This window comes from Protopterus annectens, chromosome 7.part0 (genome assembly GCF_019279795.1).
Source record: "Protopterus annectens isolate FY-2018-M chromosome 7.part0, PAN1.0, whole genome shotgun sequence".
Lineage (NCBI taxonomy): Eukaryota > Metazoa > Chordata > Ceratodontiformes > Protopteridae > Protopterus > Protopterus annectens.
Genome location: NC_056739.1, coordinates 766237339 through 766253176, shown reverse-complemented (window position 1 = coordinate 766253176; position 15838 = coordinate 766237339). Strand labels below are relative to the sequence as shown.

Below are 15838 nucleotides of genomic sequence, written 5' to 3'. Positions count from 1 at the left end.
GCATAGAGGCAACGCATAGCACATACACTGGCTCAGTAGGAACCCTGGGAATGATACCCCTCTCTGACTCACTCATATAATAACAGGGATGCCTAAAATGACATAACCTGCTCTCAAACATGTACAGGGAGTGTAGTATGTGCATCCGACAGAGGCAGCCCTGCAGCACCACCTGAGCATGAATGCCATGTGTTAAGCAATGTAACACCATGTAGTATATGCAAACTTGATGACCCTGACTAACATCCTACCCTCACCAAGCATGATGCCACAATATGACAATGAGATGATCAATTGCAATAATTGGCTGAAGTATTGCAGTTAGTCAAAGGGGATCCAATGTGTGCCAGCCTGGGATGACATGCTGAGCATGACATGATGCTCCACCTGCTAGGGGTGGCGTGCACCTATCAATCCAGGCCTTATGGATACTGGCAAAGGCTGTTGTTACCCACAGCGTGCCTTGAATAGGTAAGGCTCAAAACACAAACCCACCTCCATAGGTATCACAAGGGATAAGAACATAGATGTAATGCTACCCAATGCCAGAAGTCTAAACAGCAAGATGCATGCAGTCTAAACTCCCCCAGTATGGAGAATATTGATATCTGTCCTGAAACAGAAAACTGGGTCAAGGCTCACAACAGCACCCTAACACTACCAGGTTATACCTCATACTGTGCTGTACAGCCACAAAACATGGAACAAGCTACAAAAGGAGGGTGACTAGCAATAATTGTCAAGGGTAACCACACCCCCATGTTGGCACCAAAACAAGAAGCAGCATGGACTAGCCATGGTCAAGTAACAGTGGCTAAAACTGCCTCCCAGTTTATAGCCTGCTACAGACTACCGTCCTAACACCAGGAACTGCACATGGCCTATGTTGGAATACATGAATATATCAAGCCCTCCAAACCACATTATATTGGGTGACTGAAAATACCCAAACATAGACTGGGAGCATTATACTAGCTCCAACACTTTAGGACAAAAGTTCTTAGAATCCATAAACCAAAATGCCCAGGAACAACATACCACTCCCACAAGAGGGGTAAGCATACTGGATGTGATAATCAGCAACATGGGTACTGGATGGCAAGATGAGAAGTGTATCCCTCACTGGTAATACCAGACCATAGAGTAATCACACCAGATATACAAATCTTGACCACAGTCCCTGGCCAGAAAACCACAGTGAAAAACATGTGTAAAGCAAAAGTTGCACTCCTCCAAACTGATGTGGAATCCATTAAAGGCCCTGTGCAGGTGCAAAATATGGGCCACACCTCAGAACCTGTTATACAGGCATTCCATGAACACTGCCAGGAATGCTTGGATTATGCAATCCCAAATAAAACCAAGACACAATGCCATACACGCAGGCATCTGGCATGGTGGACTCCAGCCATTACCAATCCATGCAAGAGAATGAGGAAGCTACTACATGACAGAGCAAACATAAAAAGGGGAGTAATCACTGATCAGAAGTATGGCAATAAAATATGTCCACACATACAATCCACTAAGGCCAGCTACAACAAGTTGAATCTGTGAATCTTGACGCAATGTTACACCTGCCCAAGTACACAGACAGCCCTCACCTCCCCCCAAGAAATACAAATATATGTGAGAGATGCAACAATTTATCCAAACCGGAGGCTGAGCTCTCTCAACTCAGTACTGTCAAAACTAGTCAGGAGGAGAAGGTAACCACACACACCACAAACCCAGTCTCACATAGACCTATCACAACTGCAAACCAAAGACATAAATGCAGAAAAACATTCCCGGAGGCCCTAATTACAAACACACCACATCAACAGAGGCTTCCAAAGCAGACACCCAAGTAACCACTACCTCCAAACATAGCACATGCAACACATAGTACACAAAGCTGGTGTGCCAAACAGTCACAGGCCAGAAGGAGAAACAGCATGCCTGATACAGTTGTAATAGGTGACTCCATAGTCAGACACACTGCTGTCCCGCTCACCAGACTGAACAAGAGAAAGGGTACAGTAAGCTGCCTGTAGGCTGCTACAATATGCCACATAACAGAAGTATGCAGGTCACCCCAAAGCAAGTAGAAATATGATGCAGTCATTGTCCATGCTGGCGTGAATGACCTGAGATGTACCTCCCCGGACTACACGAAAAGAGACATAGATGAGCTCTCCGATTATGTAGTCCAGGCCAGTGTGACACTGACCGTGTTCAGCATCCTACCCTCACCAAGAATGATGCCACAGTACAAACACAGAATGATCAGCTTTAACAAGTGGCACAATTACTGGTGTCATTCCAAGGGGATCCAATGTCTGTCTGCTTGGGATGTCATGCTTGACAAGCCATGCTGCTGTTCCAGGGATGGCTTGCACCTGTTACCCCTGGGCGTCTGGATATTGGATAAGGCTCTTGCCACCTCCATAGAGCCTTTCGTAGGCAAGGCTAAAAAGACTAACCCACCACCCTAGAAAACATAAGTGGAAAGAAACATAAGGGTAATGCTGACCAATGCCAGACGTGTAAACCTCAATATGCATGCTCCCGAGGCCCTCCCCAGTATAGAGAACATTGATGTCCATGCAGTGACAGAAACCTGCAGCAAGGCTCCTGACAGCACACCAGCACTACCAGGTTATACCTCATATCATGCGTTATGGCCCCAAAACCTGGACCAAAACATAAAAGGAGGGTGAGTATCCATATTCAGCACAGACACCCACATGTCCAGGTAACTGACAATGCATGAAGCATCGGAGACCACCCATGTGCAACTAACCATAGGCAAAACTGCTGTACAGTCTGTAGCATGCTACAGACCATACTCTCACACACAGGAACCCCACCCAGCCATCCTGAAGACACTGGACAGTTTGAATATCAAACCAAATACCAAACAAGGTACTCACAAATTACCACATAGGTGGTAATCCATTATGTATGGAAGGAGTAATCAGGGACCTAGGGACACAAGTGGACAGTAACCTGTTATGTGACACTCACATTGCCAATGTGGCTAGGAAGACTGTCTATACTGAACACCGTATCATGAATGGATTCACATCTATGTCAACAGAGGTCATTGTGCCCCTATACTGTTCTCTTATCAGACCCATAATCTAGTACAATGTCTCATTTGGGATGTTTCTTACCCGACACCTGCAGCAGTTAGAAAGACCTCAAAGGTACCTCACCAAGAGAATAAAGGGTCTCAAATATATGTCATATGATGCCTGGCTGTAGACACCCTAGCTGAATGCAGTCACATACTGCCTACACAGAGGCGTTGTATGCCTGTTGTACAAGGCCATGTCCAACACAGGAGTAATGGACATGCTCCACCCCAGAAAACCCAAATCCATCGGAGCTGTGAGAGTGAGAGATGTCAACCTCAACACATAATGAAATAGGATGTGCTGGAGGGACAGATACATAACCCAGAGGCTCCCTACATCCTGGAACAGAATCCCACTCCATGTTAGGCAGAGCCCCTCACTGACTCTCTTCAACAGGAATCTTGCCAAGTGGATGGATGATCGTAGATGTACACTGGGGGTCTTCACTGTGTCACGTCCAGACAGAGGCGCAGTAAAGTAAATCATAAATGGCCATAATATTCACATAGCAAGGGGTGGCAAAAGCCACACACACTCTGGCTAGGCTTATAAATGCCCTAGGGCAGATAGCCTAGTATGAACCTATGAACCTATGAAGATACAAATTGTACAGGACACTAAGGATAATCACAAGGCTTTCTTAACTGATGGTAGGAACCTTGTTGGGAATACACAGATATGCTCTGAATCACGCAAATATTACAAACAACATACCAAACACACACACATATTGCCAACATCCAGCCTGACAGGTGCAGTGCAACCCCCCCCCCAAAATGCAAAATATCTATACCAGCAGAGTGCTGGCCCCTGACATTGCAGATGCTGAGGTAACAGCCAGCATCTACAAAGCAAAACACACAGCATCAATGCTATGAGATGGTGTCCTGGGCTGAGTCCAACATGGACTCCTAGAAGAATGGAATGCCAAATAACACTACTGCTCAATGTCAGCCTTACCACAGGATATGTACCCAAAGAGCAATGTACAACAACAGTGGTCCTTCTCAACAAAGGTGTTGCCTGAATGGATACTGTAAACTACCACCCCAGAATCCTGACAAGCTTGGTCTGCAAAGCTATGGAAAGGGTCAGCATGTACCGCAGACATAAAGATATTGGGGACCTACTGACACCGGACCCTACCCAGTGTGGCTTTCTTAAGTGCAGATCCTGCCCCTTAAACATGTTTGACTCATTTGAAACAGTCATTAAGGTCATTGATGGGGGGAATGTGGTCCACACAGTGTAGCTGGACCTTGCAAAGGCTTCCATACAATACCCCACGTGTTCATTATAGATGAGCTCACCAGCTTAAATATAAACCCCTATGTCAGTAGTGGGGTTGCAAACCAGACCAAGGACAGAACTAACATGGTCAGAAATGCTGCAGCCATGTCAGACTGCAAACCAGATATAACTGGCATCCCACAAGGCTTGGTCCTGGGACCTCCTTCGTTTGGTATATATGTCCCATAGGTACAGGCCAACATGGAAGGACTGTGTCTGAACAAGTTTGCAGAGGACTACAAACTGGCCACCATATCTGACCCTCCAGCTGACACAAGCATCCCACAAAAGGGCCACATAGAAACAGACAACTGGTGCCATAGCCATGTTAGCAAGCTAATTGCAGAAAAGTGTATAGTCAACCCCTGTGGATATACAGTAAGTGCCCACCAATTACCACATAGGTGTTAACCCATTAAGTACTTAACATGTAATAAGAGACCTGGGGACACAAGTTGATAGATATCCTGCATTGGACAAGCATGTGGCTGTAGTGGTTACAGAAACATACCATATACCCACCTAATCATGAAGGTTGTCAGATCTAGATCAGAGGAGGTCATTGTGGCTCTGCAGTCATCCTTCATCAGTGTTACAATTGACTACAATAGCCCCTGTGGGATGTACCTCAGCAGACACCTCCATCAACTGTAAAGTCCCCAAAATTACCTCACCAGGGGTATCAAAGAGCTTGAACAGATGCCATGTGTTGCCTGATTAAACAAACTGCAGCTCCACACACTGCCATACTGCCCACCCAGAGGCAAGCTGTGCCTGATGTATAAAGCCATGCCCAAGCTGGAATCAATGAACATGCTGCACCTTGTACAATCTGAATGGCAGTGAGCTATGCACATGAGAGACCTGAACCCCAGCACTGACATACATAGGACAAGCTGTACTGAATGATCCATAACACAGAAGCCACCCCCACTCTTGAGTAAACTCCCAGTACAGGTTAGCCAGAGAGTCACTCATCGACTCCCCTCAAGAGGAATCTTGATGAGTGGATGGGAGATGGTAGGTTTACCCTGGGTATCACTGTTATGTCACATGTAGATGGAGGCACAGTATACTAACCATGACATATGTCACGGCAAACTCCAGTTACAATGTGTGTCGAAGGACAAACACACTCTCCGACTAGCATTAGAAATGTCCTAGGGCACATCGCTAGTGTTTGCCAATGTACACCTATGTTGTGGAATACACTACCAATGTTGGACAAGCCTGGTTTAAGTAGTTCATATCTGAACATAATGTAACATGGTCAGATGTGCACAACTGGCCCCTAACCAGTCTGTTGTGCTCACTATGAAAATGTAAAGCAGTGATAGGACTAAAGCCCAGGATACTGTCCACCACAGTTAAAGTACTGAACCAGTACACTATACGGTACTACAGTGTTAGGTCAGTATGAAAGGATGTTGACAACTGTATGCAAAGTATCCCATGCAAACCCTGCAGGGACAGTATAATCCCTGCTGTGTTCAGACACAACATGACACACAACACACAACCATAAACGTGAGATATTGTTGAAGATCACACTCATCCACAAATCTGGTGGGCTGCAGAGTTCAACATATGGAAAGCTCACACTGGGCATGCTCACAGACTTTGATAAATGAGACATATGTCAGACAACATGCCATGGAAAGCCTGAACTGGGCATGCTCACACTTAGGCCAAATCATAGTTTAGCAGTTGGCCACACATATCTTGTATTTGTACGTGTTATTCCAGGAACCAACCACATTACAGCAATCTGCCCAGTGCACACAGTTAAATGACTACAGAGACATAAGTGATATAGTGGATCCCTCTCATATTCAAACATCTTCCACAGATACACAAGTTGTTCATAGAATCAGGGAATGCTATGGCAATAAAGACCTGCAAACAGTCTATCAGCAACAAATATTGTGCATCTGACAATTAAACATATGGGTGTAGAGGTCAACACTAGGCTGTTTGCCCTAGGGAATGACAGCTTAGCCAGAGTATGCTTGGTGTCTGCCTCCCCATTACAGTAGGCTACTGTGCCACTGTAAAGTAGGTCACATAAGGCACCATGCGAGGCTAGTGTGCTGTGCCTCTGTCAAGCAGGGACACAGTGGAGATCTCAGGGGTTGAATTTGCTAAGCCACATCCATGTTGTTGGTGTGTGCTGGAAGAGGGTTGGTGAGGACCTCTAACAGTAAGTGGGCATCAATAACAGACTGAGGGGAGCCTTATCTGCATTGTCTGGACAATTTCACTGTCAACACTTTGTCATGATGATTATGAGGGATTGAAGTGTCGTGCCAGTACAGTTCAGAGATGTCCTCCCTCTGTGGGCTACTGCTCTGCAATGTATTAGCTCACTCTGTCTGCTGGACAGCTCATATATGGCTGGTGTACACCTGACAGGTGTCCTGTTGTGGAGGAGTCATGGGTATATTTGGGATAGCATGATCAATGCAAACATTCCACATGCTCATAGAATGCAATTGTCAAGGATTATGCAGAGTGGCCTGTATACTCCCCCAGCATGGGTCCTTTGAAGTCTTCCACCCCAGTCTTCACAAGTGTAAAGTCTGCTTTTGATAAATGCACTTTGTTTGCAGTGACAACCTTGCCTGGGGGTGGGGATGGAATATGGATGTCCAGGGAAAGGTGGGTATGGTCAGATATCAACAATGGTGGTCTACCTCTGGTGTGGAGCAGTGAGTACCCATGTTGCAGATGGTCAGGTGCAATATGTATTCCCCCTTGTGGCTGTGGTGAGTGGTTTTTCCATAGCACATGGACTCACAAATTGTAGTGGCTGTAGGGTAATGTTGTAGAGGCCTGAGTAGTTCCCACACAGAATATACCTGTACCTGACGTTAACAACTAGAATGGTGTATGTGAACACCTGCATATCTTGGCACTGTTCCCAGGGAAGCAAAGTGTGTGTCCTGGATGTGGGAGGGGTGGTCCGAACTGGTTGTGTTGTGTGTTACAGGTCCTGTGGTCACGAAGCATGGTATAGAACATAATCTGCCAGTGCTGATGTGCATATCTGACCCTGAAGTAGGTGGCTGCAAATGCATATATATGCTATCCCCCACCTGACAGGTAGTACTAGATGTACATACCTCTGTAGAAATAATGATGTCAGCACCCTATAAATACTGCAGGTGCAGCACAGATGCCCAGTAATTCAGATAGTGCGCTCCGCTAATGCATCTCCCTCAAGTGTCATAATACAGTTAGGTAGGGGTTTGAATCCTGCAAATGTTCAGTGTTTGTGTGGGTAAGCGAGGTTGGTGTGTGTGCAATTCTGTGTGAGGGAAATGTCCCTTTTGGCAACTGGGAAAACACACTACAGGATGCACATTCCCCTTTCTAAACACTGATGATGTCAGCACCCTATAAGGACAGCAGGAGAAGAAAATCCTCGCAGTAATATGAATAGCACGCTCTGCTAATATGTCCGTCTTGTGTGTCATAACATAGTTAGGTAGGGGTTTGAATCCTGCAAACGGCAAGTTTGTGTGAGGGGAGTTAGTGTGTGTGTAATTCTGTGTGAGGAAAATGTCCCTTTTGGCAACTGGGAAAACACACTACAGGATGCACATTCCCCTTTCTAAACACTGATGATTTCAGCACCCTATAAGTACAGCAGGAGAAGGAAAGCATCTCATTAAGGGAAATAGCGCTCTGCTAATGCGTTCATCTTGAGTGTCATAACATAGTTAGGTAGGGGTTTGAATCCTGCAAGTGTGGGGGGAGGTGGAAGTAGGGTGTATACAATTACATGTGTGAGAGAACTGACCCTTTTGGCAACCAGTACAACACACCAGCTGGTGCATATTCCGATCTCTATGCAGAGATGATGTCAGCACCCTACAAGTACAGCAGAAGAGGGCAAATCTCCCAGTAATGCAAATAGCATGCTCTGCTACTGCATCTCTCACTACTGTCATAGCACAGTTAGTTATGGCTTTGAATTCCACACATGCCACATGTGTTTTTGTCACACAGAATGCCCATGTGTGTGGGTTGTTGTTCACAATAACTCATGACATCAATTAAACCGGTAATGGCAATGGACACAGATGATGTATGTGTGTGCCAAATACACATATGTACCTGTGACCTTCAATAGTTCCCATGTCTGATGCCTGCCACATGTGAACACATGGTATTTGCACTGGATAATATTATGACTGTGGTCTTCTGTGCAGGTGCTGCATGTGGTATGTGTATATACAGTGAGGGATACACATCTGGTCTGGGGCATATAGTCTACATGTTGTTGATGAACAGGTGCTGCATATTTTCACCTGTTGTGGGAGTGGTAACAAGTTGCTCCATAGCAATGCAGTGACTACATGCTAGGAACCTTTCAGCTAGGGTGTTGTAGCTACAGTAATTCATCAGCATTCAGTAATACTTCAGCATTCCTGGTGAGGGTATGATGCCAACCAAGGTCAGGGTCATACCAGCCTGTACCACATGCTCAGAGAGCCCTTCTATGTTCCCTAGCATGTAGTCCAGGGAGGTACATCACAGGTCAGCCATAGTGGCATGGACAATGACTGAGTCATATGTGTCCATGCATCTGACTGACCTGTATGCTTGTGTTATGTGGTGGACCATAGTGCCCCATGGGCATATCACTGTGACCTTCACCTTGTCCAGCCTGGTGAGCGGGACCTCACTGTACCGGACAATAAAGGTACCTAACACAACTGTAGCAGGTGTGTTGTCTAGCCGTACAGGCTGTGACTGTTTGGCACACAGGATTTGTGTGCTATGTGTTGCACGTGCTGTGTTCTGGCTGAACGTATGCCTGTGTGCCAGCTGCAGAGGTGTCTGCTGCTCAGGCAGGATGCTATTCTGAGGCTCCATGAATGCCCAGTGTGTTCATGTGTTTGGATTGCTGTCAGTGTAGGTCTACATCAGACTGGTATTGTAGTCACTGTAGTATTTCATGCCACCTGACAGGTTATGCCAGTACTGGGTTCAGAGTGCTTAGTCCCCAGTTTGGCTATGTGGTTGCATCTCATACATGTGTTGTACATCCATGTGTAGGGGAGAGGGTCGACTGTGTACATGTGGCAGCTGTGACATTGCCACATGACCCACATATTCCACAACTGTACCATAGAGGTGACTGACAAGTGACCTTTGCACATGCTACCATAGTATTGTGATTGCCATGGTGATTAACAGCACATAGGGCCAATGGAGAACAAGGTACAGAAGGTGAGTATGTGAGGGTATAGTGCCTGTGATTAGTTAGCACTGGCATATATGACTGCTCACGTGGACAAATGCCAGGTAAGTCATATGCAATGTGTCACAGGCAACTTACATGTGAACAGGACAAACAGTGATGTTCTGTCAAGTGAGACATGGACATACATATAGTAAGCTATGCAGATGTCACTAGGAGTCCACAGAAGCTCTGTAACTCTGCATTGCAGGTGGGATCAGTGTTCCAGGGTAACTGCAAGCAAACATGCATGCAAACAAAGCTACAGTAAGCAGGGCTGCATGTAGTCCTTTGTACAACAAACAAGCTGTACCACTTCCAGTAGGTAACAGTGCAAATATGCAGGCACTATACACATGTACATGGAAATACACAGGTCAGATGGCTAGGGTCCAGTCTCAGCGTACACAAGTGTACAGACCATGTACCGTCAGGATGTACAATAACTGGATGGAAACCCAGGTGCTCATACCTGCAGTAATACACATGTCAAATAGACTCTGAGCCTTCACTCAGTGGTTCCATACTTAGTAGGATGTATGCTACCTGTCCTGCCACCACAGTATCCCTGACATTTATGGGGACTCTCCCTCCTGTGAAAGTTAGTTTTGTGTGTTGGGGTTGTCTAGCATGGTATGAGATGTGAGCTTGCAGTGCTAGGGTGCTCCTGTGTGTCCTGTACCAGTCATGTAGTACTGCACACATATCAACATCCTCAAACATACGCATTGCAGAGTACAGTGTGGGCAACATGCCACTTGCAGTTTACATGTCCATCATTGCGTATCAATACTTTCATTACCTTATCCCCTGTGCTACCTATGTATGTAGCCTTCTGTTGACATCCTTACCACCAGTATTCCAACATGTGCAGATGATACACTATGGTACTTACCATGGGTGTAGACAACAGTACAAGACAATCATACCCTTACTGCATCAAGCATGCTGGGATATACCCACAATTATATCAGTACACAGTACTGTTAACAACATGATACTATTACTACACGTCTATGTAGTCACCCTGTGCATCAGCAACATGTTAACCTGTACCTGCACTGATGTTACAGATTGCAGGAGGTGGCACAGTTTCATCATTTGCACATGGTGTGAACTTGGTATGCCTGAGTCTGCCACTGATACCACCAATTGACATGTATGTGTATGTGTGTTGGTGAGGGACAGCAGTACAAGGTGGGGCAATGTTGATGCAGTGTGTGCATGTATGCGGTAGCCCTAGGTGTTGTCACTTCGCATGTGTGTATGGATGCACACAGTTCCACCTCATGGCTGCCATATACTGGTGTTTGTGGACAGCCACAGACTGTACCTGCCAGGTCATACAGATCACTGTCTGTGGCCACGGACACAGTACCCATGCCTGGCAGGGGTGCTACGGACCATATCAGGTACCAATCCAGACTGGGTACTGTCATCAGAAGCAAGTGTTCGTTGACTGGACACAGATCCTTGTCGGGACTGATCAGAGCCACATGCACGTGGTCTCCTGGGGCGGTCTGATGACAGCACAGACCCAGCATTGCTGGGGCTGCTGCTGGCACTATGGGGGCGGCTGTGGCCCTGTTGTCGTCTGCGACAACTGCCAGCTGCTGCTGTTGTTGGCATACGCCCACGTCGATGCCTCAACCATCCAACATTGCCCTGGCTCATGGACATGTAGTTGTGGAACCGATCTAATATGTCCCCACAATGTCTGTCTATGACATTGGTGAAATCACAGGGCCATGCCCATGGCTGCTGTGTGGGGAGGCATGTGCCACAGATACCACATTACCCTGGTCAATGCCCACTGTATCCTGTCCGTCACCTAGGGACATTGGTGACAAAGGGTGTATTGGCAGGATGACTGTGCGCATTGATGGGGTTGACAGCTGTGTACTGTCAATTGGCTGAGGAATGATGGACCCTGGCATACCTTCCTGTGCCATTACACAGATGTCATCATTATCAGTACCCATGGCACCTGATTCAGGTTCCCTGCTGCATAACACCAGAGCAGCACCAGAACCTGTGGGAGGGAAACAGGAAACACAGTTTACAATGTCTATACAATGTTACCAGTGATGCACACATGCACACATGCACACATGCACAGGTGCACAGGTGCACACATGCACAGGTGCACACAGTTGCACACATGCACACTTGCACACAGTTGCACACTTGCACACTACTCAGTATGCAAGATATCAACACACAGACACAGACACACCTGCATGCATACAAAGAGCACTACTAAGTGAGCCTAATATTACTATTACTGTCAAGACCATTAAAGGTATTGTTAATACACACTCACCAGCATGGATAGGCTGCATTGCTGTTACACTGGAGGGACCTGCAGAAGTGAGGAAATTAATGTCAGTGGGCACAACTGTGCCATTGTTACTGAGTATGATACAGGTCAGTAGTACAACAGTTGCCTTTCACAGGTCAGCTGCTGATATTGAGAATATCACACTTGCACATTAAATACTATGATGACAGCTATAAACCAAGGACACACCTCACACATGCATTAACTACCAGTGTACACAACAGTCAACTATACATATGGCATATTACCTGCACGCTCGTAGTCTTGCTGCTGTGTGGCTCCAGCCTCCATTATAATGCAGGTCTGCTGCTGTTGTGGTTGTTGGCGGGCTGGAGCCACAACACTTATGAGTAGTCCCTCCAGTCTGGTGAGTGGGGGATGTGTAGCCACCCCACCACCTGTGGCAACCTGTTGCCTGTGGATATCCGACGCACGCTGATGGACATTTCTGATTAAATCACTGCAGTGATGTTGTACCTGCTCATATGTCCTATTATGCGTGCCTATGTAATTTACCTGACGGACCAGGTCTTGCCACAGTGCAGCCCTCTCCTGCTGATTCTGGCTGGTGTGGGAAAAGAGTATTGCATAATCCCGCACCAGGCTCTGGTGTATTTCCTCATCCTCAGCTGCAGAGTATGCTGGATTGCGCTGGTGAGCCATGGTCCTGAAAAAGGAAATAACATGATATCAGCAAAATATGTCAGCAGAATTTGGCACACATACTACACATGCTACTCGACTGTTGTGATACAACATATCTCACATATATAGCATCTGTCTGTCTATTGGTGGATACACATGTAAATGGCCAGGTATCAGTGCTCAGCCAACAACTGTGCAACAGTACCTGGCACACTCCATACGACATACTACCAAACCCAGCAGTCAGAACACTGATTCAGGTCCAAAGCACCTCCTCACTCTGGGGGTTTGTATCGAGGTACTGTATGGGGTACATCATCAACTACTGTGAGCTGACCACAAACTAATTGCCTTGGATATACATATCCCACCTCCACCACCAGCACAAACGACTACAGTGAATAACATTTCAAATGCAAACTTTACACTTCGTAACACTGACATGGTATCCTTTAAGCCCACTGGGCCAGTGGAAGACACAACCCACAATGCTGACCCCTTCACAAATGATTTCTACAGACATCTCCGAGAATGCATGGATCATGCAATCCCATATAAGACCAAGACACTCTCCACAAAGGGAAAGCATCCTGTCTGGTGGACCTCAGCCATAGACAGATTGTATAACAAAAGATGGAAGCTACTGCAAGACAGAGCATAATTCCATAAAGGGAAGGCATGTCTGATCAGCACTAATAAGGAGCTATTTTCTCTCATACAAACATCCATGGGCAACTTTGAGAGGGAAATCAACGGGGACACTACAGATAACCACAAGGCCTTCTTCAGTTATATTAGAAACCTGGTCAGAAACCCTCTAATATGCTCATAGTTAGTACACAACAACAAATAATTCACTGAACCCACAGATATTGGCAACATTGTGGCAGACAGGTTCAATGCAAGTTTCCCCCCTCCCTCTCCCCCAAACTAAGACGTACTTATCCCAGCTAACTGTAACTTCCCTGTCATCACAGATGTCCAGGTGAGAGCCGCCCTCAGAAAAGCAGAAAACACAGCATCAATGGGACCTGATGGTATCCCTGGTTGCATGCTACATGAACTCCAAGAGGAGCTAAACACACATATAGAAGTGCTATGTAACACTAGCCTGACTACAGGATATGTACCTGTACACTGGTGTACAGCAGCAGTGGTTCCACTCCACGAAGGAGGCACCTCTACATACCAATACAATACAACACAATACAATACATTACAATACAATACAATACAATATGCTATTGCCCCTGGGACTACAGCAGCATACTGTTCTGCTACCCTGACCATTGTGACACATGTGATGTGATGGTACCTGCTCCTGTCAAACAGTTACACAGGGTGACTCATATGGCATATTACCTATCTGACTAACATTCAGCAGGGGTATGTGTGACATGTACTCATGGGGAGTCTTGCTTCTTAATGCTGTGTGGTTTATTGCAGGGTATGCCTTAACGGTGGGTAGGAACCTGTACCTCCACCATGTGCTCTCTACTGCAGTGTCATGGACAACACACAGCAGTCATTTAGGTTGTGGATGGTGTGAGATGTTAATATGGTTGTTGGACATCTGTCATGGGTGTGACTTAAGTATGTATATCCAGGAGTGGTAACCTCTATGTGGGTAGTATGTGTATACTCTGTGGTGTTGTCAGTCACTGTGCATTGGTAATGTGTTTGAGTGCATTGTCACAGTGTTGTACATGTCACTGTGTCCTTCTCCATATCTGTAGCTGTCATGTGAGGTACATACCATGGCAGCCATTGTGTGGTGTGGAGGGGTACACTGACCTACATGTCCATAGCTGACACACCATGTCTGCTGACCCATACCATGTGCAGGTATTCCAGGAATAGTGTGCCACTGTGACTATCATTGGGGGTACTATTGTACACATTTATGACCCTGTTCACCCCTGACACATGCAGTGGTGGGCAGCCAATCACATATCTGGTGGTTACTGGTGTAGGTGATTTGAAATGGGGTATGGTACTCCAGTTTCAACACTGGTGTTCACTCCATGCCTTTGTCACCAGGCACCTGTTGCAATACATCTGTACACATGTGCCTCACTCAGAATATATATACATCTCTCTCTCTCTCTCTCTCTCTATATATATATATATATATATATATATATATATATATATATATATATATATATATATATATATATATATATATATATATATATATATATATATATATATATATATATATATATGTCTGTATACATATACACATATATATATCGATGTACATATATTGCTATAGATATGGAGAGGGGGGGTGTCACAGAGAGGGAGTGAGAGTGACAGAGGGGGTAGGACAGAGGGAGTGTGAGATCAACATATACAGTCATATCTGTAGATAGTCAGATCTGTCTGTCTATGTATATGTATCTACATATATCTATATCTGTATGTGTGTATTACATATATATGTTTCGACATATTCTATCTATCTACATCTGTCTATGTATTCCTACATCCCTCTCTATGTATGTATACATATATGCATATTATATATATGTGTATATATATATATATATATATATATATATATATATATATATATATATACATACATATACATACATACATATATTGACATACATACGTATCCATATGATAGATAGGTATATCAACATGTGTGTTTACAAAACTGTATACACACACTAACATACTGCTAAACATACATAACTGTGAAACCTACTTTGTACATTGCACTACAACCTACATTCAACCTACATTGATATGTGCACATAGATGCCCTCACATACATATGTATGTACAGCCTTCACTGATAGTTGCTGTATGTCCCCTGCCCTATGCACATCTTCATATACATATGGATACAGACCAATGACACATATAGAGGGTTCACAGTATGTAGACTTTTAAAGTATTACTTTACATTACCTGTGCTTGTCACAGCTGCTTGCGTTGCCGTTTGGTTTGGTGTCCTGCTGCTCCAGTTGGCAGTTTTCAGCTTTTGAGTGGGTTTTGATGACTGGTTTGGTTTGTGTGTGTGTTTTTTTTTTTCTCTCTCTCTCTCTCTGTCTCTCCCTACCGCCACAGGGTGCAATGAAAGTATTGCATGTGTGGACTGGGAGTACAGCATGCTTTTGTAGGTATCTGCATATAGGTTCATAGGTTCATAGGTTTATATTAGGCTATCTGCCCTAA

General features: G+C 45.3%; 1 protein-coding gene across 1 annotated transcript in view; it reads left to right on the top strand.

Moving 5' to 3' along the window:
• LOC122806093 (extracellular calcium-sensing receptor-like) overlaps window positions 1-15838 on the top strand; it is a 327999-nt gene that overhangs the window by 259907 nt on the left and 52254 nt on the right. The window lies entirely within an intron of this gene.